Genomic DNA, 19,558 nt, shown 5'->3' with positions numbered 1-19,558 from the left:
AAACACAGTGAGCCCATTTGATGTTGCCCACTACCCCGTGGTGTTCTATGAGCCTTCCTAGCTTCCCTGTCAGTACTGAGAATTTTTAAATCATAGGGGAGTTAGTGACTCAGAAGGCCTAGGACCTCAGACCCTCCCTGGCTCAAGCCTGGAGAGAGCCTTACAGAACCCTCGGTGGAGGAAGTTGTGCTGCCCTGTTTAAGCTTAGCTTTCTGCTGTAACTGCCTCTCATTCCTTCCAGCCTTTCTCTCCCAAGCTCTCAATGTGGATGTTCATTTTCCATAGAATTTTGTTGGCCCATCCTGTTCTCTGCAGCTGTTGAGCCCATCACGAATAAACAGCTACTAAAGCACATGAGAGACATTTCCCTTTAAAAAGAAATAGGAAGAGATTGGGGCTGCATCCCAGCCGCTACTCCCACCACGCCACATTCACAATAACCACTGAATAAGGACATTAAACTAAAAGTGCCATCTAGGAAGTCCTGGCTCCCAGCTCTTTACATGGAAGGTTGCTCTGCTAGCACCTTGGAAGGGCAAGTCCTGCCTTACAAGGGTTCATGTCCAATGCAGTCAAGGATTCTAACATTACTATTATGGATGTCCCTTGGTCTTCCTTATTATATAAGAAGGACACATGTACAGGTTTACACAAGCAGAAATAACCTTTTATATAATGTTAATACACTTATGCAAAATGTAGAAATCATATAGGCTATGGTATCCAAAACATTATAGATAAGTGCCTGTTAACCATTGTGAATTAATAATAGAATTTTAAAGAGCTAGGATTTTTAATATTTTTTGTAATTATGTGTTCTGCATGAGTATGTCCACACGAATGAGGTGCCCTTGGAGACTGGAGGTGTCAGATCTCCTGGAGCTAGACTTTCCAGCAGTTGTGAGCTTCCTGATAGAGGTGCTTGAATCTCAACTCAGGTCCTCTTTAACAGTGTGTGCTTAACAGGTGAGCCACGTCTCCAGCCCCAAGATTGAACCATGTATTAATGATGAGTTCAGTAAGTTGATAGAAAGGGTGTGTGTGTGTGTGTCTTGACATTCGAGATTTATTTTCTCTGATGAATCTGCAAATATTCAACTTTTGTCAAAGTTTAAATTCAAGTTACTCTGAAAACACAGATTATTCCTATTTAAACATATTTTAAAACAAAAAGCCATAAAAACTTATAATCAGAGAAGGAATTAAAGTAACATTTTCTGTCCAGAGAGGCAAATCTGGAGCATGAACAGGAGAAATGGAGAAGATGGGAGGGGTGGGGGAGGAGCCAGAGCCTGGCCAGGCTGGCTTGAAAGAAACAGAGGTCAGGGAGAGCTGTGTGTGTGCAGAGCATCCCTTGGTACACTGATGGAGGCACACAGCTGAGTGGAGACCTTGGCCATAGTCATTTTCTCCTCCGTAGGGAGCACAGAGCACACAGGGCCATTTTAAGGGACTGTGAAGCCATGAACTTATGACAAAGTGCCTGCAGACCCAGTCTTCCCCTAAATCCGGGCACACAAACTGCACAGTACATGTAGAGACTGCAGCACTGCATCATTCCCTGGGCAAGACTAAGCAGGTTAATACGGTACTGTGAGTGAGGTAATGGGAATTTAGAAAATGATAAACTTATTGCTTATCACACATAATTAATCAAGTCTGACCTCTGGGAAACCCTCCCCAACAATGTAAGGAATGAAGCATTATGAGGGAAAATAAAGTCAGAGGGCTTTTGACTGGATCTTGGAGTCTTAGAAGGAAACAGGTCAAAGCTCCTTTGCTCAACTTGGCTTTGACCATCTCATTTGTGAAATAAAAACTGTGAGCCAGTTGAGATGGCTCAGCAGCTACACGGGCGTATTTACGACCAAGCCTGAAAGTCTGAGGTTAATCTCCACGTTCTACAAACTGATTTTTATAGGTTGTGCTCTGAGCTCCACAAGTGTGTTACAGAACACATACACACACACACACATGGAGAGACAGAAAGAGAGAGAGAGAGAGAGAGAGAGAGAGAGAGAGAGAGAGAGAAACAGGTATAATACAAACATTAAACTATAAAACTCTTAAAAGAACCAGGGAAAAGAATGAGACAAACTTTTCTACCTAGGAGGGACAGATGTGAGGCTTAAACTGTACTGTGGTGAATGGATAACATATTCTGGCTTATTTGTGGGCTATTTCATGTACAGATTTGCACTCCTTTTTACTGTTTAAAACCAATGTCAGCCTGCTCTCTTTTCTCTGTTGTGCCTCATGATTGTTTCTGTGTACACTGATCCCTGTAACGAACATGAGACCCCATAAACAAGCATGAGCTATCAGCCAATCCAGCAGATGCTACAGATGTTTTAAACTGACAACAACGGAACCTCCAAGACTCTTACCCCTTCTGACCACTGATATTGGTGCTATAAAGTGGCCACTGTAGCACACCCTGAAAGAGCTTCTCTCCCGAGGCATCAGGCATCTGTCCTTCCAGATAACAGCACTTTGACCTTCTAGATATGGGACAAATGAAACAAACATGTGGATATCCACAAGATACAGTGCTAAAACATACAGGAGAATCATGCTCTTAACTCTGAGTCACCAACCCCCTTCTGCTAGGTTACTTGTCCACTTTTGCAGGATGGCTACTGAGGATCACCTGGGCTGTAGGCTCTGCACAGATTCCAAACAGGGACTGCACAGTGCATATACACAAAGGAGTTGGTAAATTCTGCACTCAGAAAGATCTTAAAGGCAAAGTGGGAATTTAATTAGGTCTCAACTATTCAACATACTTAAATATCAATATGTTTCAAAGGAAAACACTTATTTTAACTCAATAAAAACCAGTAAAGTTTTAATCTCCTATCTCCACTTCTTTATGAATTTGAGGAAAAGAGGGGCTTGGGGAGAAAGTAAGAGACCTCAGCAAAGTTGAATACACAGAACTCCAATTGTAAGCTGCTTATTTCTAGCCTTGTGATTCATCTTTGAAGCAAGCCACCATTCCCATACTCAAAACCATTACATGCTGGGATATTATTTAGTGGATATCCTCTCACTCACAAGAATTTGGGGGCCATGACCTTTGCCTGACCCAGTGACCTTGGGACTGACACGCATGCATGAGCATGCTGCAGGCAGATGCTGACCTTTTCACCATAAGAACACTTGTCCCCTGTTAGCTGCTGCCACTTGGACCTGGACCCAATTCCTAGGCTATGGTCATGCCATGCAGTTGGGAAGCACAGAGAAAAAGCATCTTCTATGCCTAGCAAACTGTGGACCAACAAAACTCCAGTTCATTAGTATAAAACCAAGACTTGGGTAACTTCTTGTATAATCAGCTGCATTCAGGGGTAATTTGTTACACAGCATGCCATGATTGATAGCTAACAACAACAACAACAAAACAAAAACAAAAACAAACTGGTCTGTGCATTGAAAGGGCATTCCTAGTAGCACTACAAGCACTTCATGTCTTTTATCAGAAAGTACCTGAATGCCTACTACGTGCTGCTTGTGCTGTGTTGTTAAGTGGAAATGAACTGAACCAAATCTGTGGCCATGCAGATCAGACAACAGACCTCCATCAGATGAATGCTATTCATGAGTAGCTCTCAGACTTCTCTAAATAAATGGAGTGACACAGCTTCTCCATTAGTTTACAGCTACACACTGCTGGCCTTATCTATCAGAGGGTAGCTTTATCAGGACATAATTGCCAGAAACTCCGGATTGCAGGTGTGTTCTTTACAAAGCCTGACTTTTCTTTTTTTTTTTTTAATTAGATATTTTCTTCATTTACACTTCAAATGCTATCCCGAAAGTCCCCTATACCCTCCCCCGTCCTGCTCCCCAACCCACCCACTCCCACTTCCTGGCCCTGGCATTCCTCTATACTGGGGTATATAATCTTCACAAGACCAAGGGCCTCTCCTCCCATTTGATGACTGACTAGGCCATCCTCTGCTACATAAAAAGCCTGACTTTTCAGAGTGTGGACATTAGACACCATTTTCAATCCACTGAGGATTGTGGAGAGTTGCAGCAGCTCCCTCCACTGAGGACATATTATGAGTACAGATGCTACAGTTATACCCATTCTACAGATGCTAGGGTTATACCCATTCTAGACCCGTCCAAATAAAGAGCTGGGACTGAGCTTGAGATCTGTGCTGAGACAGCCCTCTGTTAAAGCCTAGTGCCCACTCAAGGGTGAGAAGTACCCTAAAATAACACACTTGAACCCTTCTCTACATAAGACCCAGGCAAGCTGAAAGAGTCTCCAAGTTCCGTATTCCCAAGAAGAGACCCATATTTTTAGAGGGTCCAGTAAGGGTTCTCCTGGAGGTTAATTATATTTATTTAGTGTGTATGTGTGTATGCCTGTGGAGGTCCGATGACAGCTGGCAGGAGTCAGTTCTCTCCTTCCACTCTGTGGGTCCCATGGATTGAACTCAGGTCATCAGACCTGGCAGCAAGTCCCTTGGATCACTGAACCATCCATCCAGCCCAGGGAGAGGACCTTTTAAAAAATCAAAAAAGAGTCCTTTCTCATTGATGAGGTGTTAGCTCAGCGGTTCATTCAAAATCATCTAGAACAGAGGACATGTCTGGCTGCTGCTTGTCCTTGAGTTGATGTGTCCTCTGGAGGGAAAGGGAAGAATCCATTTCTCTTGATGCCTGTCTCAAGAGACATTTTGATATTGTGCTTTAAAATCAAAGAGCCTCTCACATTCTGCCAAATTGCATACAACCTGGCAGAGAGCGCGACAGAACCGAAAAGGGGGAAAAGCCTTACACTGATCCCTTTAAGAAGCCCTGAGCACCTCTGCTGCAGCCTTGCTGTTTAGTTAATTCAATAAAGAAAACCTGTCTTCAATTAAAAACCAATAAATGTAATAAACATATTTAAGTTGAAAACCGACTTCTATGAACTTAATCTTCCTGAACCTGCTCCGTAAAAGTCCATTAAAATGTTCATTATAAAATCTATGTTATTACATTTTTCACCGTCACTTAATCCACTCCGAATTCCCATGGCATACCTGCAGGTTAAAAAATGGGCCGCTGCCATCTGAGGTAGCTCGGTAGACGTCACTGAATTTCAGTGCATTGTGTGGACAGAGGTGGCACCCGGTATCTATATGTAAATACTCATAGCAATGAGCTGGTAGTGAAGCACTTGTATGTGGTCACATCCTCATAAGTAAAAGCAAAAGCTGTCAGTGCATAGCCTGACTCATGCACATGTGGGTGTGCCTGTCAGGAGAGCTTCTTGTTAATGACAACAGATTCTATTAGGAACAATAGAAGCGAAAGGAAGCTGCCCATTTCTTGTGGTAATTCAATCCCGCGGACTGCAACCCTATCCATTTCTACTCCACCCGCTCCACAGTTCTCTCCTCATAAAGGTTAAAACTGATTTGTCTATACAGCTAATAGCATTTCAAATCATAGTAATTTGGAACACAAAAAAAGTAATTCCCCTTACAATGACTTATATTTATATTTTGCTTGACAGGTAAACAGAAATTGCCTGTTGGCTAAATAAATCCATTAGTCATGTAAGCCTGCAGTTTGAGCAGCTCCTTTCTTCACTTACAGAGGGCAACAAGTGGATCTGCTCTCCACCACAATAAGGTGAGGTAGGTCCCATTGGTTCCCTGGCTCTTGATTTGAGCTCCTGATAGGCATATTACCTCAGTTCCCTCAACATCCCACCCACGATCACTACCATTACACCGCTTTATAACCCAACAATACTCAAATTACATCATTTCTACAGAGCCCTTTCCATCTCTGTGGGGAAATGGGTAAATTAACGCTAACAAAGGGCTTTGAAGGATTCTAGCCTTCTTGGGGTAAAGCTGTGGCATGATGAAGTCATATTAACAGTTGCCTTTCAGGGTTCTGTTACCACTCAGCCAGGCTCAACACAAAATGAGATGGAGATGAGTGGGGGTGATGTCAGGGGATGGCATCAGGGGTTGTTGGGGTTCCCAGTACAGACAGTCAAGTCATTAAGCATCTTTTTTAAATAGGCAATTTATCTCTGCAACATAAAATTATTACATTCAAAAAACAGCATAGAATAGAAAACAGAAGTTGTAAGTATTCTAAGACAAACCACAGAATTACCTGCGGGGAGTTCTCCACAGAGTACAACACAGCCACTTAAGATGATGGTATCTCAAATGTGCAGAGCATCCAGGGAACAAGCCACACCCACCCTTGGCTTTATTCTGAATGAAAGTGGACTGATAAAATGTCTAAAATTACCTTATGTGGCTACAAGAAGAGGCTCATCAGAAGCGACTCATTCTCTTCTACCTCACATTACTGTCTTTGGTCACTTTTAAAATTGTGTGTGTGTGCATGCACACACATGAATGTATGTGACCATGGTAGTTAGAAGATTGTGCGAGACACTTGGAACTGGAGTTTCAAGGAATTGTGAGCCCTGTGATGTGGGCGCTGGGAAATGAACCAGAGCCTTCTGAAAGATCAGCAGGTGCTCTTTTCTGCTGAGCTCATTCTCTAGCCCATTTTCCTTCATCTTTGAGAAAATCACATTCATCACCATGCTCAGTTCAATTCTACTTTGGACCCTCTAAAGAAGGAGGCTTGGAGAAACCTTTGGCTGCCCTTGCCCCATCACAGATTCTTCAAATTTTGATTCATGAGAATGCCCCCTTTCTGATATTTATCAGACCTAGTTTTTCGCGGTGGATATAGGATAGGTTCTAGAAAGATAGCATCAATGGTTCATTGGTCCTAGATTTGCAGGGTGCAGAATGCTCTGAAAAGCTCTTGGGAAGCCTTTGAATGGCTACTTTGAAGAAAACCAAACCTTTGGTTTTGCTTTCCAAAGAAAAAAAAAGACCATGGCACATACAATCATCACTTGATACTGATAGCTAACCACCTGCCACATGTGTGTATTCCAGTCTCTCCACCAAGTAGAATGTCTATTCTTAAGTTAAGTCTGGGGTGGTTTGAATAGGTTGGACCCCCATAAATTCATGTATGTGAATGCTTGACCTATGCAAAGTGGCACTATTAGGAGGTGTAACCTTGATGTAAGAAGTGTGTCACTGTGGGTGTAGGCTTTGAGGTCTCCTATTCTCAAGCTACATGCAGTGAGGAATACAGTCTCTTTCTGCTGCTTTCAGATCAAGATGTAGAACTCTCAGCTCCTTCTCCAGCACCAAGTCAGCCTGCAGGCTGCCATGCTTGTTACCATGATAATGGACTAAATGTCTGAAACTGTAAGCCAGTGTCAATTAAAGGTTTGCCTTTATAAGAGTTGCCTTGGTCATGGTGTCTCTTCATAGCAATGGAAACCCTAACTAAGACAATGGCCCTCTTACTTAAGAGAACATATTTTCTAGACAGCTTTTATGAACAGTTTTTTCCTCATAATATAGGGGCTAGTTTCTTTTTCATACACACTACTCAGTCTAACACCTCCTCCTGGTTTTCAGTCTCTGAACATAACAGTGTAAGGAAGTGTTTTCTCAGAGCACCACAGACTCCTTGTGGCCACAAGAGGAAGAGACACATGTTTGCAGCCACGTCAACCTAAAGCTGGAGGTTGCTGACTCAGAGCCAGGGCCTTCTCCACCCAGCACACAGATTTTGGATCTGAGTCTTCAGTCAGGCACCATCACCTGAACTCCTGGCTCATTGCAGTCCAGGAGTTTCCTCGTTCTGATAGCTAACCAGCCCGAGTTTCCTCATTCACACCGTGGAGGGTGGTAAGAGTAGAGGGCCTTCTTAGTGCTGAGATCTTGAGATCTTGAGATCCCTTGAGATCTTAAGGTATTACATAAGGGAAAGGGTAAGAGTGGAACCCAAATTTCCAGAAAATACTATGGTCACACATAGTCTTCCAAGACAAATCATTTGTTTCGTTGTTGTTGTTGTTTATTTAGGATGCCAGCATCCTTAATTGTGAAGAAAATGGCCCTCCCACAATTGAGGACCTTCTCTTGTTTTATGCACATTCCCTCAACAGAAGCATGTGGGAGAAAGTGGCTTTCAGTGGTGAAAGCCTCTTCCATATTCTAATGAATGGGAACAAGGTTTGGGGCTATGCTACTGTACTGGCTGGTTCTGTGTGTCAACTTGACACAGGCTGCAGTTATCACAGAGATAACTTCTTCAACCTTCAGTTGGGGAAATGCCTCCATGAGATCCAGCTGTGAGGCATTTTCTTGGTTGGTGATCAAGGTGGAAGGGCCCATTGTGGGTGGTGCCATCCCTTGGCTGGTAGTCTTGAGTTCTATAAGAAAGCAAGCTATGCAAGCCAGTAAAGAACATCCCTCCATGGTCTCTGCATCAGCTCCTGCTTTCTGACCTGCTTGAGTTCCAGTCCTGACTTCCTTTGGTGATGAACAGCAATGTGGAAAGTGTAAGCTGAATAAACCCTTTCCTCCCCAACTTGCTTCTTGATCATGTGTTTGTGCAGGAATAGAAACCCTGACTAAGACAGCTACCATAGGGCTGATGAGGCACAGACAAGTGCCAGCCCTGGACAGGACACAGTATGGGGAGGGGGGAGGCACATGAATGGAGAAGAGTACTATGGCCTTAACCACTTCTGTCTGTACTCAGGAATCATAGCAACTCCCGGATCTCATCAGAGAAGTTTCTTTGTGCAGTGGTTGGCAGTTAATGTAGGAACTCACAACTAACTGCTCAGTGTCTAGAGAGAATAAGCTATAGAGTACTCAGCCACAAATGAGACATATTTACTACCTCCCCTGCCATACACACACACACACACACACACACACACACACACACACTCACACGCTCAGGAAGCACAGAGGAAGAAAAAGTGAAAAACTGTAGGAGCCTGAGGCCTGGAGTACCTGAGTAAATCAGTGCCTTCCAGATATGACAGGAGCACTGAACCCAGGAATTCACAAACGCTATTGTCTGCATTAGATCTGAATGAGGCGGAGCCACCATTCTAGCACGGAAGGCAGAGGAGTTCATGTAGCGCTACAGTTGATGGTGTTTTTGCAGGGAGGGGTCAGTTTTCTTTAAGGATGTGTCCCCTAGGAGGCTGACCATTTTTTCAGTTACTTGTCTGTTGCTGAGATAAAACACCATGACTAGAAGCAACATAAGGAAGGAAGGATTTATTTGGGCTTATGGTCATTCCAGAGTGCTAGGTGTCCATTACAGAGGGAAGTCACTGCAGGAAGAGGCAGGCATGGCAGCAGGGACAGGAAGCTGAGCGCTCACATCTTGAAGAAAAGCATAAAGTAGAAAAAAAAAAAAAAAGACAAGAGAGGCAGGTGTTTTTAACTCTCAAAACCCATTCTCAGTGATTTACTTCCTCCAGTGGCCATTCCACGTAAAACTCCCCCAAACAGCACCACCAGCTGGAGGCCAAGTGCTCAGATGCTCAGGACTATTCAGGACATTTCTTATTTAAGCCACTCCAACCAAGCTCTAATGTGGCAGTTTTCAACCTGTGGGTCAAGAACCTTTGGAGGTTAAACAATTCTTCTCACAAGGGCTACCCAAGACTACCTTCATCACAGATATTTACATTATGATTCATAGCAGTAGCAGAATTACAGTTATGAAGTAGCAACAAAAATATTGTATGCTTGGGGGTCACCACAACATGATGAACTATATTAAAAGGTCATAGCATGAGGAAGGTTGAGAACCACTGTTCCAATGAATGGCTCTGCACCCAGGAGTATTAAGAAGCACAAATCAGAATCAGTGGGTTCTATGAAAATAGAGGACATGTGTGGCTTTGTGTTCTGCCCTGCCACTGCTAGGCTTGAGGCAAGTGCTAACACACCACTCAGGGGGTGGGGAAATGCAGCCTACGATGTGAGAGGTTGAAGCTGGGGTTCCCAAGCTCCCAGACATCCAGTCACTGCTGGAAACTTACAGAGTTGGGACCAAAGGGTAGGGAATCCACAGGACCCATGATGAGGAGCCCAGGACTGGGGGCTCTCAAACTCCTGGACAGCCAGATACCACTGGGTCACAGGAAGTTGGGAATGGAGTTGGGGGTCCACAGGCCTGCAATACAGCCAAGGCTGGGAGTACTCAGACGCTGCTGGAAGTCACAAAAGAATCGAGAACAGAAGATGCCACGGGCTGAGGACAAGCCCAGGGCCGGCGGGAGGGGAACTCTTTAGCTTAGCTCATCTGCAAAAGTCTTTAGCTTATCAGGGTTGTCTGGGAGCACAGAGGGACCTTCTGTGGGCAGCTTCAGTAACTCTGTAGGCTAAGGCTTTCTCCATGCTCCCCACAGTGGTTCCTGGCAAAAAAGACAGTCCTTTATTCCAAACTGTTTATTGATTGTTCAACGTGGAAAATGGGTGCATACCACCTTCTCAGGGTTGACCAGAGATGAAATACCTTTTTTTTTTTCAGGAAGGAATGTCTGGGAAGAGAAGCTTATTGGCTAAACCCTCAGGGCTTCTAGATACCTCATTAGTATGGAGAACTCTGGTTTGATCCCAGGTCACATTTCCTGTGTGGGAAGTGCTGCAGACCAGGAATCTGGTAGAGAGCAGGGAGCTGCCTACTGTCTCAGGTAGGTGACTGGGTGCTGGGGACTCTGAACTTGCCCAGCCTTACCAAGTTTCCTGGCATAGTCCACTGTTCCACAGGCACAGATTTAGGAGGAGCGAAAGGATCTGGGAAAGTTAAGGTAGTACATATTATCAAAATACATTGTATGCAAGAATGAAATTTAATTAGCAGTTAATTATATATATATATATATATATATATATACATATACATACATATATATATATATCTTACACTTGCCAGCACTCCAGACTTTTCAGACATATAAGTCTTTTGCCCTTAAGGAGGCTTCTATAATATAAACCTTGACATGATGTCATAAAATCTAATTTGAAATGCAGTAAAACCAGACATGTCTAACCTATGGCTCATGAAATCCGGGCATAGTTTTGCATAGCCCAGTATATTTGTAGGTCACAGTTTTCATGCTACAGTGTCTAAAGATTGGATACATTTGCTATGTTAAAGCTGCTGAGAACTACAAGAAGACAGCACAGTCTTGAAACATCCTACCAGCAAACAGCAGGCAGGCCAGGCAGGGCTTCAAACACCTGTTATCTGAATGAGTTATCCAAACAATGAAAAAAAAATCCCAGCTTGGGTGGATATGCATAGACAATCATATCCAATGTATCTGGAAAGAAACTATTCTCAGCACATATATTATTATTATTATTTCCTTAGCAGTGCTTCATTTTAGGATTGCATATGGGAGAGGATGTTTAAGGCCATTGCCTTGAATGTGAATTTTGCCCCTAATCATATTTGTTGATGTTGACTGTTGTCATAAGGAGCCAAGCCACAAAGCAGAATCAACAGGCACAACGTGTCTTTCAAAGACCCTCCAGAGTCTAGTGTTTAAAAAGGATGCTAGGGAAGTTGGGTTATAGGATTCAAGTCTATGTCCTGAAGGTTTTGCTTCTGTGGCTGCTGGACTGTAATATGTGTTGTTTGTTCTTGGCATTAACTCATACACAGAGGAGAGAGATAAATCCATCTCTCACTGTCTCACAGTCTCCTCTCTTTGCTCAGCTTTCCCCAAACTCCTTCCTGCCCCAGCTCTACCAGCAACCTCTCTTGAGATAGCATCTCCTTCATTACAAGTCTACATCCACTGCACACTGCATTCTCAGCTTTCAGGCTGATATTCCTCTGATGAACGCAGTCATCTGTGAAAAGCAACCAAACATATGCAGAAGAAATAAAGCTGCAGGAGTCACCTGGAAGCCCCAGACAAGGAGCAACCTTGAGGAGAATGTCACCACTTGGGGGTGCTGTGGGAGCTCAGAAATGCAGTCCAAGAGCCCCAACTGCCTAAGAGCCACCCTTCCTCCAGTTCACAGCAAGTCTGTGTCCAGCTGGTCTCATGAGCAGTAAGACAGCCTGGTAGACTGATTCTTACCAAAACGAAGACTGTCTGTTGATAAGTCTTCCCATGATTGGGAAGTACTAAATTTAACTAACTATATGAGCCAATCCTGCCTTCTTATTTATTGAACAATCAGATGTCCAGAAGATGAAGAGGCCTTAACGTTTCATCATCATGTTCTGAGAATGAATTATACAGTTGGGCTCATGTGCACACAACTTATATCCTAGAGGCAGTTGAATATTTTCAGTCTTTTTGTATCCACTGGGCCATTGGTGGGTGAGATACAGAACTGGCTTGAGGTTAGAGGTACTGGGGTAGCAGTAGGTCTCAACTGTGAGGATATTCTTAGATTATTTAAAACAATTGAGCCTGTATTGCATTATCTTCTTACTAATTAAAGAATGAAAAACAAAACAAAAACAGGCAAACAAAAACAACCAAGGAGCTGGATGTGGATGTGGGGAGAGCTAACTCTCAGAGAAAAAGAGAAAATAAACTCAGGACCCTGGAGAGCGACCTGAGCTGCTGCATCTAAATTGGCTTCTCAGAGAGTGTGATTTTTCAGAATCTGATAAAGATTATTGATTCATTTTGGAGGGAAAAAAAAGATTTACAATTTAATTTCAAGATTTAAAAAAAAAATATGTACCTTCTCCTATGACCTGGGGATGCATCAGAGAACTAGAACATTAAGAGATCCAGGGCCTCCAACAGGGGTTGACTTTGAACCAAGGTCCTACAGATTAATAAAAGCAGTCTCACCAAGGTCCTGCAGATTAATAAAAGCAGTCTCGGCTTGGTGTGGGTAGCTGTATTGTTCCAGTTCTTTCGTGTGCCCTCTTAGTTAGCAGTTTTAAAGCTACTCTGTTGGTAGCGTTAGATCTTAAGGTTCCTGACTACTCTCTGAGTGGGTTAGTTAACTGCAAAATCAACACCCACTGCTTCACACTTTCTTCTGTCATGTACCTCCCTGGAAGCACATACCAAGAAGCTAGGAAACTGAGCTGCCAAGTGATGATAGTAATGATAGTCTTACATGACGTGTAGCCCAGAACCCCCACTGATTGGTTTGCAGTGTTTAAATTAAGTTTTCTATTGTTGACAGCCTCCTAGGTTTACAGTGAATTCTAGTCATTTTCCCATTTGCAGCCTCTCCCATCCCTCCTCCACTGGAAACTTTCTTTACCCCAGAAGGCCCCACGGGGTGATCATAGCCTTCTCTGTGTGTGCGTGTGACCCCCTGAGTTTAATTAGAACTGCTGCATGAGCAGTTCTAGTAAATGAGCATTTATTGCCACTGAAGAAATATGCCCCCTCCTCTAACAGCCATTAGCAGTCAATAGTCCCTCACAAGGCATAATTTTGTACATACTTAAAGAAATCAACTGGTCTCATGAATCCCTTACTGTGTTTCAAAAGTCAATTTGTTATTTACCTTTTACTAATGGTTCATTTCAGTCATGAGACACATGTTCTTGGCCATATCTTGTGGCTTTTCGTGTTCTATGGCTTTCTAAGAAACACTCTATTTGAGTGAAGCTCACACTAAAAGCTCTGTGAGGTTCAGAGGAGCAAGTCAAATGGGAAGAGTGTTCCTCCTGCCCCACTGCTCTCCCAGCATCCTTTGCTGAGGCAATGGGATGCCAATGGCCTCTAGAGCCTGTGCAGAATGGTGTTGCTGAGTGACGCTGATCAGCAAAGAAAAGTACTGGGTACGGAGGTGGGGTGGCCACTGAGTCCTCTTGCGCATCCCAGCCTTCAGAGCTGAAAATATTCTGACCCCATTGCAAGATTAATAAGGTGAAGAGCGAAAGGGCTTTCCTTTAGGTTTTTAAAGTATTTTACTGGTAAGTCCATCCATTACCAGGAAGCTTAGAGAAAGTCTCGAGAACGTCTTAGAGAAACTAATATGCATAATGGCACCATAGGAAGAAATCCCTCCTTGTTGTTCATCTTCCCAGAATAGATTAATGCTGATGCTACTAGAAAGAAGCTAGCAAAGTAATTTTTACACATTTGAAATTATCTCATATAAGTCTGTACATTGTAGACATATTACTATACAGGGTCCTCTTTGTCGTGATATTACACAATCCTCTTTACAGTATCTGGAAGTCTGCTGTGCCATGTGTTTCTCTGCACACTTTGGAAGCAGTCATGCATGGCTCTCTGGAATGAGCTTTTGACTACCTATACTATTTACTCAGTCATTTATCCATCTGTGATGTCAACTTGATGACTAAAAGTTGCTGTTAATTCCAGCATTGTTGATTCTGCAATAACACTATGTAAACATTTCCTTGAAGCATTCTCTGTGAAGCCCTGGAAGACACCTGTGGCTCCAGGTGAGAATCTGAGGGTCCTGGTAGGAAGTCCTTGGAGGCTTCACCAGCCACAGCATGAATACGTAGATGTGGTGTGTTAGAGAACGCAGACTCACAGACTATGCACAGACTGAAATCTCTTGCCAATGGACCTTCCACATTCCAATCCAGCTGCTGTCTCTCTGGCTTCTGAGCAGGTTGGAAGACCACCTCTCTCACCTGGATTACTCACTGACTCTCTGGTGTGTCTTTCCACTGAGTACAGGCATTTTCAAATGTTTGCATCTAGACTCATATCAAGCCTACACAGGGAAGACAAAGACCCAACAGAATGATATTCCAGTTTTGAATATTATTCACAAATAGACTGCTTCTTGGTTTCTTTCTGCCTTGGAATATAATTGTTCCTGTGGCTGCAGATGGCTGGGCACACACACTGGTAACATGGCTGTCAGGACCCTGGACCGCCAGAGGTCCTAGCTACTCCCTGAAAGGTTTGGGTGAATGGTACGGCTAGTGTGCTCAAATGCTTCTATCACACATTGCCTTTCTGTATATAACTGATGTAATGTGCACAATGGAATGCTGCAAATGGTCAGGTCTGTTCAGAAATATTATATTCTGGGGAGGAGGGAGGGAAGTCTTCAAAATATCTAGTACATGTGGGACATCTGTCATTTCCTATCTTGCTCCATGAATAAGGGTCAAAATGATTCCTTGGGTATGAGGTGCATGTGAGCTATCTGAGCTGGCCTCCTTCTATATCTCAGTTTCCTATGAAAGACAGAACCCAGAATCAGACTAGTTCACAGAGAGAAGAATAACAAAATCACAACTCAGGGCCTCAAAAGTGCTGCAGGCAAGATATTGGAACTCAGCTTTATTTTTACCACTGGAGAAAGAGATTTCAGGACCAGCAAGATGGCCCAGCAGGTTAAAGTGTTTATCATGAGGTCATAATGACCAAAGTCAGTCCCTGGAACTCATATAAAAATCTAGATGTGGTGACATCCACCTATATTGCAATATTTCTGTAGTGAGTTTGGAGACTCTCCAAGAAGCTTAAGTGCTAGTTATCTTGTAGTGTGTAGAGCAACAGAAACAAAGCAAGAGATACTACCTGATTAAGAACCTTGTTGTTCTTGTAGAGGACCCATATTCAGTTCTCAACACTCATGTCTAGCACCCATGTCATAACTACTATATGAGGATTCAACCTTTGGCCTTTTTTTTACTCATTCATGCTTTCTGCTCTCTCTCTCTCTCTCTCTCTCTCTCTCTCTCTCTCTCTCTCTCTCTCTCTCTCTCTCTCTCTCTCTCTCACACACACACACACACACACACACACACACACACACACACATATATATATAAAAGATATCCTACTGGATGGAAACTAACTCCCAGAGTGTCCTCTCATCTCTACATGCATGCCATGGCATGTGCATCCTGTGACACTAGTAATAAATAAAGAAAACCATTTATGATAAAAAATTTTAAAAGTGATTAAATATACTCCAGAAATTCTTTTAAACACTAAGCAACTTATCGCATGCTGATTGTAGGAGCACCACCCTCCCAAACCCATCAGCAGAGCTAACAGGTACCACATACTGTATATATAAAAGGTGCAGCCAACATCAATGTGGCCTTGACCCATAGACATGACTTATGGACATAATCTCTATGTATCCTACCGAGATGAGATTTTAAACCTGCTAGTCTGTTGCCTCTACTGGAAATGTTTGTTTCCCGATCTTCTCACGCACCTTACACATTCTTCCTAGGTATGCGCAAGCAAGCAGGATGAACATGTGATGTGCAATTATTGAATCCAAACATAAGGATGGAATTCCCACACTGGAAGCAGGATATCTTAATTTCTAAGCTTACTACCACAAATACAAGGAATCCCCATAAGGAAAACACCAACCAAACCAAATCATGTTTTTGTTGTGCTCTGATATGGGGCAGGAAGGAAAAGAAGATAATTAGTCATTCAAGGAAGGCATTACCTCAGGTTGTATCATTGGTTCATTATCTACAGAATTTTGCTCACTTGTTTATTAGGATACGGTGTTTCTCTATATAGTCTTGGCTATCCAGGAACTTGCTATGTAGATCAGGTTGGCCTCTAACTCAGAGATCTGTCTGTCTCTGCCTCCCAAGTGCTGTGATTAAAGACATGTACCACCACTCCCTGGCTCAGCTCCACGTGACTTAACCAGGAAAGTCAAAGTCATTATTATCATAGGCTTATTACCACCCACAAGAAGCAATGAATTGCAGAGTATGACTTGCAGAGTGTACTTGTTTTGAAGCCTAAAAGTGAATTTGTTTCAGGACCACACTGTGATTCCTATCTATGAGAGAATCCTTCACTCCTCTGTCACTCACAGAACATCCATTGCCCATCAAACCTAATGACTATCTGGGACCTCCCTAAAAAGCAAAGATAAAGACTCCTTGAGAAACAAGACTTCAGAAAATACAAGATTGTAAAACGTATAAGTACTGAGAACCCTGGATTGAATTATGGTGGGGATGGATGGAAGGATGCTGTAGTGAGAGCCAATTTGGGGAAGGCTGCCCCTCTCAGCTCAAGCTGGCAGATGTGGGACTAAGTTTAATGACTAGAGTGGCTCACGTACTGTTGAGGGATACCTCTCTCCATATGGTGTCAGATGACCCACTGTGACCTTTGGAGAGGTCAATGATACAGGACAAAGAAATGAAATCAGCATGGCTGAACAGAACCTCAAACACCACTGACTGAGCAGCAGAGGTGGTTCCAATGGCACATGCACAATGATGGCTTATTGGTCCTTTGCTGGTTCCAAGATGCCAGATCACACCAGGATGTCACCATCATGGAGATGGTTGGTATAAGAGTGAATGGATGATTGCAGAAACAAAGAGGGAGAAGGAAAGGGCCTTAGTTATCTTTTCTTTTTCTCTAATTAATACTATGAATAAAAGCAACTTGGGGAGGGATGGGTTTAAGTGGCTTACACATCCCTGGTCACAATCCATTACCAAGGAAAGCCAAGACAGGAAGTCAAGGCAGGAACCTGGAGACAGGGACTGAAACAGAGGCTGTGGAGGGGCACTGCTTACTAGGTTGGTTCCATGCATTACTAAACCTGCTTTTTCATACCACAAAAGACCACCACCCAACCCTCAGTGGACTGAGCCCTCCCATACTAACCACTGATTAAGAACATGTCCCACAGGCTGGTCTGTGGGATAATTTGATGGAAGGATTTTCTCAACTTTTTCTCCCTATTCCAGTTGATTCTAGGTTGTGCCCAGTTGGTAAAAACTAACCAATTCAGGGGTTTAAGATGTGTTATGTCATTCAAATTATGACAAATGAAGTAGTAACTAACGAAGGTAGATGGGGGTGACACAGTGAAGACGTATGTGTAAAGACTCAATACAAACATCTTGACTCAGATCAAAATTCAACCAGAAGAGATAGACTGATGACTCTCTCTCTCTCTCTCTCTCTCTCTCTCTCTCTCTCTCTCTCTCTCTCTCTTTCACACACACACACACACACATTCACACACACTCTGGAAGGGAGAGAGGAAGGAAAGGACGAGAGTGGGTGTGAGATATGGAGGTTTGAATGAGAAATGTCCCAGTAGCCTCAGGCATTTCAACAGCTGGTTCCCAGTAGATGGCGCTGTTTAGAATGAAGTAGCCGCCTTGCTGGGGAGAGACTGTTAAGAGGGTGAATGTGGGGAGCTCCGAGCTTTATCCTACTTCCAGTCCTCGCCCTCTGCCTTGTGCATGTGATCTTAGCTTCCTAGTCTGTTTGCTGCCATGTCTCCCTGCCATGATGGTCTCTTATTCCTCTGAAACTGTAGGCTTAAAATAACTCTCCCATAAGCTGTTTTGGGTCATGCTGTTTTATCTCAGCAACAGAAAAGTAACTAATGCAGAAGATCATTGTAATTTTGCACCAGGTGCCCTGGCTACAGGAGAGAAAGCACAACTACCCATGGTGCATAGAGGCAGGAAAGGATGTACTGCGGGTCAGAGAGACCCTGCTCCCCCTTCCTAAATGACTTTAAACGACCCTACTCTTTCCTAGAACTGCAGCTCCTCTCAGTACATTGGAACAACTGGGCACAGGACAGTCTTCCATGCTTCCAGCTCTGTGGAAGCCACCATGAGTTACAGAACCTTTTTCTTGCTTTCAGAGATAATGTCTATGTAAATCTCGGGCTTTAGGGGAAAATAATGGACTGTGAAATTTGGGTTAAGAAACCCATTTATCTTGACAACAGGTACAGGAGAAAAGCCTGCATTGTTTGGCTACTTATGAAACCATAATTTGATACAGGCACAAATCCCAGGATCAGAATCACAGGGCTCGTGGGCCACAGTCATCAGGAACTCTCCACCCACTCAGCCAGGGCTGTGCTGCTCTGTTTGTGTCTCTACAACCACATTTACAAATAACCTCATGCTTATCAACTCCATTCACATGGTGAAGGGGTCCAGAAACATGTTCAAAGAGGAGTTAAGGAGTGACTGCTCATCAGACAGGATGCTTGCTCTTGTTTGCATAGGAATAGGCACCAAGTATGAAGAGGGCTATGTGCCATTGTCTCCAGTTCACAGCAAGTCCTGTGAAGTTTGCAAAGACGAAACAAACACACATCTATAGGCACAAATGGGTGTTTCTTTCCTAGAAACTCATTAAGTGAGGAATCCAAACATCTGTTGGTTTAGCATGTAGAAGAATTCAAGGATTCAAACATAACTGTACCAATGACCCATAAAGATGGTGCAGGGAGAGGCACAAGGCTAGGCCTCCGCTGGAAAGACTGAGAGTCTGGCAGTGAAGGCTAAGAGGGCAACCAAAGAGAAAGCAGACTGAATTTAAATAAGAATACTGTTTAACTAGGAGGCCTTGAGCAGATTAGTTTGATCTTCTTCATAACAGAGAAAAGAAGACAGGATCAGAATGCAAGACATTCCTTCCAGTGAATCCCAGGGCAGAGGGACAAAATAGGGGGGTGGGGGGATGGAATGTCAGAGAAAACACTTTAAAAAGAAGAAAACTCTCAGATATCCATGCATTCTAGAGATAAGGGAAGGATGGGGGGCACTTACCTATGGTGAAAGATTCCACAGGACAACAGGTAATGTGAGAGGTGAGGAGATCCAGAGACAGAACCCCAAAGTCTGTCCCCTTTCCTTGAAGTTTCTTAGGAATAACAATTTAATAGAACCACGGGATAATAGAGGGAGACCTTGAGCACAGGGAACACCTAGG

General features: G+C 43.4%; 1 protein-coding gene across 2 annotated transcripts in view; it reads right to left on the bottom strand.

The window, feature by feature from the left end:
• Positions 1-19,558, bottom strand: part of Dpp6 (dipeptidylpeptidase 6) — a 910,144-nt gene that overhangs the window by 679,552 nt on the left and 211,034 nt on the right. The gene's annotated exons all lie outside the window — the stretch shown is intronic.

This window comes from Mus musculus, chromosome 5, assembly GCF_000001635.26.
Source record: "Mus musculus strain C57BL/6J chromosome 5, GRCm38.p6 C57BL/6J".
In the NCBI taxonomy this organism is placed as follows: Eukaryota; Metazoa; Chordata; class Mammalia; order Rodentia; family Muridae; genus Mus; species Mus musculus.
Note: the sequence above shows the minus strand (reverse complement) of the source record. Positions and strands in the feature narration are given on the sequence as shown.